Source organism: Eulemur rufifrons, chromosome 6 (assembly GCF_041146395.1).
Source record: "Eulemur rufifrons isolate Redbay chromosome 6, OSU_ERuf_1, whole genome shotgun sequence".
Classification (NCBI taxonomy): Eukaryota; Metazoa; Chordata; class Mammalia; order Primates; family Lemuridae; genus Eulemur; species Eulemur rufifrons.
In genome coordinates, this window is record NC_090988.1 from 50,617,248 (window position 1) to 50,628,952 (window position 11,705).

General features: G+C 55.4%; 1 protein-coding gene across 1 annotated transcript in view; it reads right to left on the minus strand.

Moving 5' to 3' along the window:
• Window positions 1-11,469, minus strand: part of CAPN5 (calpain 5) — a 51,940-nt gene extending 40,471 nt beyond the window's left edge. Inside the window, exon 1 of the mRNA XM_069470987.1 lies at window positions 11,386-11,469. The gene's annotated coding sequence lies outside the window, so the exon portion shown is untranslated. The remainder of the gene's footprint in view (window positions 1-11,385) is intronic.
• Between the last annotated feature and the right edge of the window lie 236 nt (window positions 11,470-11,705).

Here is an 11,705-nt window from a genome sequence, read left to right on the forward strand (position 1 = left end):
AAGCTGAATTAAAGAAAAATATTAAGTTACCAGAGGTGACGGGGTGGGGGGATGCTTAGCGCCACACCAAGCCTTGCAGGGCAGCGTGCTGCTGAGGCAGGGCCGAGACTGGGCTCCAGAGCTGTGTGGCAGCGGCAAGTCACTTACCTCTCTGAGCTTCTCAGAGGTGGCGTAGTGGAGCCAGCGTCAGCCTCAGGGGTACGATAAGAATCAGAGGACACAGCTGAGCCCAACTCCGGCAGCATGAGGGCCTCAGAGCCAGCACACAAAGGGCCAAGAATAGCCAGAGCCGTTTGAAGAGAACAAGGTAGAAGCCAGAGGACTTACACTACCCGTTAACAAGACCCATCACAAAGCTCTAGTCATTACACAGTGTGGTACGCATGCAAGGGCAGACAAATAGACCAGTGGGACAGAATAGAAAGTCCAGAAATAAGCCACAATTACAAGGACACCTGACATAAAACAAAGGTGATGTCTCAGTGCATTGGGGAAAGGATCATCCTTTCAATAAATGGCGCTGGGTTGACTGGCTGTCTACACGGAAATAGATTCATCCTGACTCCCACCACATACCATACCCCAAATTAATTCCACATAGATTGCAAATCTAACTGAAAGGTAAAATAATAATGCCATTAGAAGATAACACAGAAAAATAGCATATCCAAATGGCCCATAACCAGAAGAAAAAGTGCTCAACTTCATTATGAATAATTATCAAGAAAATGCAAATTAAAACCACAATGAGATACTACTATACCCCCACTAGGATGGCTACAGTGAAAAACCTCACACACACATAGAAATCCCAAGTGGAGTTCTTACACATTGTTGATGGGAGTGTAAATTGGTACAATCACTTGGCAAAACCATTTGACTATATCTAGTAAAGCTGAACACATACTCTATTATCCAGTAATTCCACTCCAAAGAATAAGTCCAACAGAAATGCATGCACACATTTACCAAAAAACATGTGCAAGAATGTTTATCACAGTAGTATTTGTTATAGCTGAAAATTAGAAACCATTAATACTTTAATGTCCATCAGCGAAAGAATGGGGAAATATTATATATTTATATAATGGAAGAATGAAATGAACAATGAAATGAAAATGAACAAATTGTGGTTGCACACAACCCTATGGATGGATCTCACAAGCATATTAAGCAAGAGAAGCAATATTATATGATTCCATAATATACAAAATTGAAAAGCATGGCCAGTATTACCCTATTAGCAAGGCCAGACAAGGACACCACAAGGAAAGAAAATTACAAGCCAATATCCCCAACGAACAGAGGTGCAAAAATCCTTAACAAAACACTAGCAAATAAGCCAGGCACAGTGATGCACACCTACAGTCCCAGCTACTCAAAAGGCTGAGGAAAGAGGAGTTCGAGGTCAGCCTGGCCAACATAGCAAAACCGTGTCTCTGAAACAAAATAAAACAAAAATACTACCAAACAGACTTCAACAGCACATTGAAAGGATCATCCACCATGATCCGGAAGAATGTATCTCAAGGAAGATACAAGGATGGTTCAACACATGCAAATCAATAAATACATCACATTAACAGAATGAAGAACAAAAGCCACATGCTCATCTCATTAGATTCAGAAAAAGCATACGACAAAACTCAGCACTGTTCATGATAAAAATTCTCAAAAAATTAGGCATAGAAGGAATCCACAGAAATCAGTAGCACTTCTATACACTAACAACAAACTATTTGAAAAAGAAATCAAGAGAACAATCCCATTTACAATAACTACCAAAAAATAAAATATTTAGGAATAAATTTAACCAAGGAAGTGAGAGATCTGCACACTGAAAACTATAAAACATTGCTGAAAGAAACTGAAGATGACACAAATGGAAAGACGTCCCACATACATGGATCAGAGGAAGTAATATTGCTAAAATGTCCATACTACCCAGAGAAATCTACAGAATCAATGCAATCCCTATCAAATTTCCGATGACACTTTTCACAGAAATTTTTTAAAATCCTAAAGTTCATATGGAATATCAAAAGACCCGGTACAGTCAAAAGCAATCTTGAATAAAAAAAGAACAAAGCTGGAGGCATCCGCCTACCTGACTTCAAAATATACTACAGAGTTATAATAACCAAAACTATACTATATAGTATAGTATACTACAGTTAGAGTATAGTTTTACTGGCATAAAAACAGACACATAGACCAGTGGAACAGAATAGAGAGCCCAGAAATAAATCCACAAATTTACAGTCAATTGATTTTTGACAAAGGTGCCAAGAACACACACAGGGGAAAGGACAGTCTCTTCAATAAAGCATGTCGAAAAAACTAGATATCCACATGCAGAAGAACGAAATCAGATCCTATCTCACACCATATGCAAAATTCAAATCAAAGTGGATTAAAGACTTAAACATAACACCTGAAAGTATCAAACTACTAGAAGAAAATGCAGAGGAAAAGCTTGATGACATTGGTCTGGGCAATGATTTTTTTGATATGACCCCAAAAGCAAAGGCAACAAAAGTAAAAATAGACAAATAGGACTACACCGAACTAAAAAGCTTCTGCACAGCAGAGGAAACAATAGCATGAAGAGACAACCTACAGAATGGGAGAAAATATTTGCAAACCATGTATCTGATAAGGGGTTAATATCTAAAATATATAACAAACTCAAATAATTCAACAGCAACAAAACAAATTAACTCAATTAAAAAATGGATGAAGCATTTTGAGAATAGACATTTCTCAAAAGAAGACATTAAAAATAATCAACAGGCATATGAAAAAATGTTCTACGTCTCTAATCATCAGCAAAATGAAAACCAAGGGCCGGGCGCGGTGGCTCACGCCTGTAATCCTAGCACTCTGGGAGGCCAAGGTGGGAGGATTGCTTGAGGTCAGGAGTTCAAGACCAGCCTGTGCAAGAGCGAGACCCTGTCTCTACTAAAAATAGAAAAAATTAGCCGGGTGTGGTGGTGCACGCCTGTAGTCCCAGCTATTCATGAGGCTGACGCAGGAGAATCACTTGAGCCCAGGAGTCTGAGGTTGCAGTGAGCTATGATGATGCCGCTGCATTCTAGCCGGGATGACAGTTAGACACTCTGTCTCAAAAAAAAAAAAAAAAAATCAAAACCAAAATGAGATGTCACCTCATTGATGGAGGTGCAGCAGGAGCTTGGGGAGATGTTGGTCAAAGGATACAAAATTTCACTTAGGAAGAATAAGTTCAAGAGATCTATTGTGCAACATAGTAACTATAGTTAATACCAATGTTTCATATTCTTGAAGATTGCTGAGAGTAGATTTTGAGTGTTCTCACCACAAAAAATGATAAGCATGTGTTAATTAGATCAATATCCACAATGTACACATATTTCAAAATATTATGTTGTATATGATAAATATATACATTTTACCAATTAAAAATTCAATAAAAAAAGAAAAACAAGCATAAGTCATCTACAGTGAAAAGAAAGCAGGACAGTGGCTACCTTAGGAGTTGTGACTGGTGGGTGGGGGCTTCTGGGGCTCCAGTAAAACCATTTCCTGATGTGGGTGTGGTGACACAGGTGTGGTCACACTGGAAATCCACTGAGCCGTAGGCCTGTGACTTATGCACTTTCTATAGATCACTTATACTTCAACAGGCAGTTAAACAAAAAAAGCCAGCACAGTGGCCCTGGACAGAAGGGCTGGCTGAATTTGGTGGCCCAGGTCCCCCCAGATCTGGGCCCTTCACAGCTCTGGCCCTGTCCAGCTGGACACCACGTACCTAGGTGGGATGACCCGGGGAGCGGGGGAGGCAGGGCAGGAAGGTACCCCAGACCGGGTCAGAGCACCTTGCCACGCACAGGCTGTGTGACCTCCTGCAAGTCTCTACCTCTCTGATCCTGTCTCCTCCTCTCTCTCTCTCAGGACACTTGTGGATTTGAACACTTGGAGTGCTCAGGGCCATGAGAGGGTCCCACGGGTGGGTGGTGCCCTGATGCCGCAAGTATACACCTCCAAGTTTCCTCTGCACCTGAGAAGGGGGCGCCAGCCTGAGACCACTGCCAGGAGACATTCCTGGCCCTGAGGAGGGTGGGCAGGGCACCCGGGGAAAGGAAATGAGCCGACTCGGAGGGGCGAGGCACAGGGATGGCGGAGGAGGCCACAGAGGATCCCAGCCTGGGTCCTGGAATGCCAGGCACAGGGGTCTGGCTTCACCCTAAGGTGATGGGGAGCTGTGGAAGGGTGCTGAGCTGGGGAGGGACTCGGTCACGGCTGTCGCAGGGAGCTCCATCTGGCTGCCACATGGAGAATGGACCAGAAAAGGACGAGACTAGAGCAGAAATGCCCAAAGGCAGGCCACAGCACTTGCACAGGCAGGCTCGGTGGGCTGTGTGGGAGGGGGGCTCAGCTCTACCTGGCGGCCAACCAGTGGAGGGGCTGAGAGGGGGAATGCAGGAATGCCTGCTGGGGGCCTCCTCTGTGCCCACTTCCCCACACCCCACAGTGGTGCCCGGGGCATGGCCCAGGCCTGGGAGAGTGGGTGTCACCCAGTGTGGGCTGAAGGAGCCAATGTGACCTCACCCACACCCTGGCAATCCAGGCCCCCCGTCCCCCTCTCCTCAACCTCCTATTACCCCCCCACTCAAGGCATGACAGGGCCCCTCTCTGCCACCCGTTGCCATATGAACAGGGAAGGGCGGGACAGCTGTGCCTTCAGCGTCCGGGGGCTACAGTCCACTCCAGCTTGCATGCCTTTGCCGACACCCATGCTGGGCTGGCCCTGAGCTGGCTGACAAGGATGCGGCCGGACCCTCAAGGCAGTGGCACAGCGTGACAAACACTCTAAGGTCAGTGCTCCCAGGAGTGAGGCAGGTTATAGGGCAGGTATGGGGTGGGGAGAATGGTGGCTCTTCAAGATGGAGCCTGAGGGGTGTGCAGGGCAGGGTGCAGGAGGGACGAGGAAGGGGGAGAGCATGCGGCAGGCAGAGCCTGGGGGAGTTGGCAGGACCAGTTCTGCAGGGCTGGGGATGCCAGGCTGAGGGACACCTGCTCATACTGGGGCCCAGGGGAGCCAGGGGTGAGACTGAAGGTCAGAAGCTGACACAGTGACCCAGGCCAGGGAGTGCCATGGCCTGAGCCAGGGCGGGGAGGCCAGGTGCCAGAGGAGGGGCCGGGAAGGGCAGGCAGTGCGTCAGTTCGGTGACTGACGGGTTATCTGTGCTTTTGTTTTTGTTTATGTATTTCTTCCCTTCTGTCCCACACCACTGCCCTCCTCTACCTGCTCCACAAGCCACTATTCTAATAAGATGCTTAACGTGTGTCTCTGTCCCCTCGTGGATGTGCCCCCACTCTCCACGTCCGGTGTACCTAGGAATGGATGGCAGGATGGGGAGAACGTGCACCTGGAAGGACAGTGGCTCGGGCCCAGCGCAGGCTCCAGCTCCTGGGCCACCCAGGGTTCCAGGCTCCTGGGTTCTGGCACCAAGGTGAAGGCGGCCCGGCCCAGTGAGTCACTCCAGCTAACGCCAGGCAAGCTGGCACCAGGGCTGGGAAATCCTGTCTTCCTCCTCCCCTCCCTGCCCTTATCGCTTCTGTCCGTGTCCAATCCATCCTCCACCCAGCTGCAGGGTGATCCTCCTAACACCTAAGCCCCGCCAGGTTGCTCCCTGCTAGAGATGCGGAGGGCCTGGAGGGCAGGGCCAGCCGCATGCACGGCACGGGGTCTCTAGCTGGCCCAGGGGACAGTGGTCCTGGAGCTCTGATGTCCCCACAGTGTGTACAAGGAAAAAGCTGGCCTCTGGGCCTGGCTCTGCGCAGCCCTGACTGAGTCATAGGCCTGACCCCACAGCTGTTCCTCAAGTGGGAGCTGGGCCCTGCCCAGGGCGGCGGGAGGAGGGGGAGCTGGGAAGTGTCTGTAAGCGGAGCCTGCGCAGGAAAAGAACCTCCAAAAGGGCTGTTTCGGCTCATGGGTTCCTGCGGGCCTCTGGCAGGGACAGGAGGAAGCTGAGAGCCTGGCCACACTCCTGGAGACGGGGGCTTCCCTGGGCAGGGGGCTGGCACAGGCTCAGCCTCAGGTGACCAGCTCAGCATGGTTTCAGCACTGAAAGAGCCACATCCCGGGGAACCCCTCAGTCCTGGGCAACCCCGGGCAGTGGCCCCCAACCTCGGGGCTCCCAGCCCAGCGAGAGGCCCTGCGGAGAGGGTGCTGAGAGCAGCAGGTGAGGCCAGGCACCCCCGACAAGGGCTTCCTCTCTCACCCAGGTGAGGCGGGGGATGTGTGCCCTCCCACTCCCCCACAGGGAGACAACCTGACAAAATGAGACTTGATCAAGTCATTTACGCCACCTCTGCCTCACTACACTGTGTGACCCCAGGCAAGCCTCTGCCCTCTCTGGCCTGCAGGCTGTCACCCTGATGGCAAGGGGAGGAGCACCACTTGCTCTTTCCCGTCTGGCGCGTTTGTCACTAGGACAGCCTCTTTCCCCACTTCCTGCTCGGGCAGTCTGTACCCTAGTACCACCTGCCCCTCAAGACTCAAGGTTTGAAAACCAGTGAGATGGTGCCCGTTTCTCAGACTGGGAAACTGAGGTGCCATTGCTCAGCTCAAGCTCTTGCACAACCTCAGAAACGAGCTGTGTTGTTCCCATGGCACAGATGGGAAGGCTCAGAGGGGGAAGAGGATGCTCTGGGCAGAGGCAGGAACCTGTCCCATGTCAAAGTCCTGCTCTGCCTGGCCACCACCCTCAGGCAAAGACACCTGCTCATGAGCTCAGTGTTCATCCCCCCCGACCCATCCAACCTTCACCCGCACCTGCTCTGTGCCTGGCCCAGGGGGCAGCGAGGAGCCAGGTGGGGCTGTGCCCTAGAGGGCAGCCTGGCGAAGGAGAGGGAGCTGTAGAGACGGCCCCAGAGAGAAGCAGGCCCCGCAGGGCCTGGTCTGGCAGGATGGCATCCTGACCTGCTAGGATGGCAGCCCACGTCTCCGGGCAAGCCCCACGCACTGCTCTGAGCTGTGTCCTGTGCCTGACCATGGCAGCCTCGAATGCCAAGGCCTCCTCCCCTTGCCCAGGGGGAGGGCAAATCAGAGCCTCAGAGTGTCAGGCTGGGCAAGAGATGTCCTGCCCACGTGCCCATCCTCAGACCAGGAGACGAGCATCAAAGCAGTAGCCTCTCCGTACCTCAGATCACTCGTCTGTGAAATGAGGGTCTCTTATGCTCCACTGGCCCAACCTGCCCACCTGACCCCACACACCTCTGCTCCGGGCAGGACTTGGCCTCCATAGGCTTGGTGTTCTCATCTGCCAAGAGGGACCCCCTGGGGCGCCACCCTCGTAGGGTGATGGTGAGAAGCATATGACCCACAGGGCCTGGGTTTATTGATGAGTATCTGGAGTGAGCTGCACTCCGCCCTGAAGGGCCAAATGCAGGACGGGGTCTAGTCACTGGGGCAGCCATGGGACACGCCACCCAGCACATTCCCTTCTTCCAGACATCCCCGATATCTGGCTACCATGGGCTCGGGCTGGGCACTGGGGCCAGAGGTGCAGAGCCCTGGGCCCCGTCGGCAAGGCTCCCAGGCTGGGGGTTAGATAGACAAGGAGAGTGACCTCATGGAGTAACAAGGGCTGTGACTCGGGGAGGCCAGCTGTGGGCACCTGGGTGCCTGCAATGACACTGCAGTTGGTCCCTGTGGGAGGCTGAATAATGGCCCCCAAGATATCCACGATGGAGCCCCTAGGACCTATGGGTGTTACCGTATATGGCTCAAGGGACTCTCAGATATGATTAAGGATCTTGAGAGATGGGGAGATTATCCTGGATTATGCGGGTGGGCCCTAAATGTGGTCACAAGTGTCCTTACCAGAGGGAAGCAGAGCGAGACTTGACTGTGGAGGAGGAAAAGGCTGTAAGGCAAGGGAGGTGCAGGCTGGGGTGGTGCGGGCACAGGCGTGGCCTCCGCCAGAGGCCGGGAGAGACCAGGAACAGTGTCCCCTAGAGCCCACGGAAGGACCCAGCCTGGACTGTAGCCCCATGAGACTCATGTTGCACTTCTGACCTCTAAAACCGTCAGAGAATAAATTTGTGTCGCTTTCGGCCACCAAGTTTGCGGTAATTTGTCACAGCAGTGATAGGAAACAAATACTGTTCTTAAAGAACAGTGGGGGGCAGGGGGTAACGAAGCCCACCCCTCTCTCCTGCTCAGGGAAGCCAGGGAGTGGGGATGAAGTTATCCCACTTTGAACAGTGCCAGCGGACAACAAAGTCACCCACACTTCAGTGTCTCCGTTACTGTTACTAGTAACAAATCACTTGGGCCCCACCTCACCAGGACTGGCAGGAGAGGTGACACAGCAGGGAGGGCCCCCGGCGGGGGCTGGCTGGGCAAGGCAGGCAGATGGGGCTGTAGGCTCTCAGTCTCTGTCCACCATCGCCCGGGGCACACCTGACAGTGAAGGTCAGCTGGGCACCAGTGGATGGGCTTTGGTCTGCTCTGGCCACCAGCCCCTTCCCCACAGCTGACCACATGCCCCACTGTGGCAGAAATGATTAAGGATCTTCAGAAGGGGAGGCCACCCGGCCTTGGCCACTCCACACCTCTACCCCGGCCCTGGGAGAGCCAGGGGCCCTAGAAACACCCGTCTGAACAATGACAATGGGCATTACAGGCCGGCAAACACACCCATCCACTACTTCCATGCCCAAGCCTAAGGGCTGGCATCCTAAGACATCCTGCTTTGAACCCCAAAGGGACTTGGCCCACTTTGCCCTTGGTGATCAGGGAAAGGCAAGGCCCGAGGCCAAAGGGAAGCCGGCAGCTCTGCCTAATGCCTAAACGAAGTGAGGCAGTCCCGGGGTGTCCCCAACCACCCAGAGAAGGGGCTGCAGAGGTCGGGGTGGGCCCGGAAGGCCAAGCCCGGGGGACCACGCAGGCTAAGAGATGAAGGGGCAGAGGAGGTCTCTGGGGGACTTGAGGGGTGGCCGGGAGGGGCTCCAAAGGCACTCACAGTGCCCGAATGGATGGGGGAGGGGATGCGGTGAGGAGCCCAGCTGCAGACAGAGCTGCCTGGGAGGGGGCCGTAGACCCTGCCCGCCACAGCTGGGGGGACCCAGGGCCCGCTGCCAGGCTTTCCGCACAACCTCCCGAGGCACACTCCGGGGTGCCCTACGCTGCCCAGCCCCTGCCTCTCCCCAGGGGACTTGATCAGGTGGACAGAGACGCTCCCATGAGGGGACTGAGGGAGTCAGCAGTTCCCCTCGCCCACTAAAGCCAAGAGGGACCCCATTCCCTTCCACCCTTCTTCTCCCTAAGTCAGCCCTCCTTCCCCAGGGAAGGAACTAAGTGATGTTGATCGTTAATTACTATGAATAATAATGGCTATCAAACACCATGTACTTAGAAAAGTGCTTTCAGGGACACCATCTAACTTAATCATCACCCTCCCCCAATGCCTGTGATTAGGCAGCGTCTATACCCATTCCACACTCCAGAAAACTGAGACAGAAAGGGGAAGTTCCCTGCCTCAAGGCCAGGCAGGCAGGTAGGAGAGGTGGTAGAGAGGGGCCTTGCTATGTTCCCCCTGGGCCTGCAGAGGGCTCCTATTTGGGGCCCAGGGCTTCAGGGCTGTCCTGAAAGCCTGCAGGGAAGGCAGGGGCAGCCAGAGACAGCACTGGCCTGGAGCAGTGTCCTGGATGTCACTCCCAAAAGCCCACAGGCATCTCACGGCCACCTTGTTCAACCCTCACCTCCTCAACTTCCCTCAGACCTGCTCCACCCCCAGCGCTGGTCCCCACTGAATGCACCCCACACCCCCTTCCCCAGTGCTGGGGCCCTGTGCAGCCCCTGGCACTTCCCACCCACCTCACCCCTGCTCTGGAGCCCTTATCAGCCCACCACCCCCCAGGCCTATCCTGGGTGGGCAGCTGGGGAGGGCAGAGGGGAGGGGCTCTCCCAGCAGTGGCCTCCTCACAGGCCTCAAGAGCAGCCGAGACAACCCTCTCAGACACACTTCCGACCCACTTAATTCCCCACCCACTGGACTAGCACCCATTTTCACACCAAGCCTTTACCCACGCTAAGCCCTGGGCCTGCAGTGCCCTGCCGTTTCTCTTCTGCTTGGTGATTTCTTTGAGACCCAACCCCCAGCAAGGATCAGTCCTGGGTCCTAGTGCTTGGGTGGGGAATTATCTGTCGACCCATAAGTCCCAAAGCAGAGGAGAGGCTCCTCAGGGCAAACCACCCCTCCCCCCACAGCAGCAGCTGCTGGGCCCACCCTACCCGGCCCAGGTCCTCAGCAGGGGAAGGCAGCAGGGCCTCCCCCCGCCACCCACACCTCAGGACTCTGGGGACAGGGGCAAGGACCAGCCCGAGGACCTGCCAGGTATCTATCCTGGCAGAACACAGTGGTTCCCCCAGGAGGCCTCACACTCAGAGTGTTGGCTGAGCCTCACCATTAAACCCATCTCTTCCAAGTGGCTGCCCAGACCCCTGCCTAGAAGCCCGGGGACAGCTGCCCTTAGCACTCCTCTCCCTCCAGCCTGCGCAGGAAGAGGCTCTGGCTCGAGAGCCAGGTGGCCCCCACGTCAAATTCCGGCTCAGCAGTCCTGAGAGGGCAGCTCACCTCACCTCTCCGTGCCCCACTCTCCTCGTCTGTGTGGGGTCTGGGGCTGAATCCCAACACGTGGCAAGAAGCCAGGAGAGAACCTGGCACCTGTTAATGATCTTCTGTCCTACTTCACCTCGGGTCCCCTGGGCCGGTCTCGAGACCCCTGACCCTGAGGGATGGGGGAGGGAAGGCGGGCAGGATCAGAGAAGGCAAAGATGCCTTCTCTCCCAGGTCCCCCGCCCCCACACGCCTGCAGCCAAGGAGAAAGGCCCCCATTCACCTGGGGAGCAGGGCTAGGAAGGGGAACAGGCTCTGACAGCTGGGGCCTCGGCCCGGCAGCTCCCCTAAGCCTGGGGTAGGGGACCCAGAAGGGGTTGGGGGATGATTGGGCGGAGGGTCCAGGGGGGCACAGTAAAGGAGAATTGTAAGAGGAGGGGAAGGGACAGTCAAATCCCGAGTGTCCAGCGCAGCCCGCCGCGTAAGCACTAGGAAAACGACTCCGGAACTAGCAGGGGGAGGTGGAAAAGACCCCTCGCTGGGGGGTGGGGGTGGGGACGAGCCCCGGGGGCCCGGGCGGATCCTGGCGGCCCCCGCCCCCTAGGCCTGCTCACTTCCTTCCCCACCCCTACGACCGGCCGGGATGCACAGCCCCCGACACAGATCCGAGCTCGCGGGGCACGCACAGGGACGCGTCGCATCCGCGCCCGCAGCTCGGAACACACACACAAACGCGCGCGCTCGCACACGCCTCCCTCCGCGCCGCGCCTCCTACCTGCCGCGCCGCCGCGGGCCGAGCTGCGCTCCCGGGATGCGGGGCCCCGCGCGGGCGCTGGTGCGGAGGCTGCGCCGGCCTCGGGCTCGGGCCGGAGATCCAGCCGGGGCTGGCCTGGGGCGGGGGCTCGGGCTCGGATTCCCCGGGTTCGGCCGGCCCGGCCCCGCCCCGCGGCCCCCGCCCATTCGGAGCCGGAGGCGTGGCCTCCGCGGGGCGGGCGGGCCGGGCTGCGCGCATGCGGGGCCAGCGCCGGGAGGCGGCGGGGCCAGGCTGCCAGGTGCCTGCCCTTCCGTGCGTGGTCTAGCCTCGGCCCTCCCTGG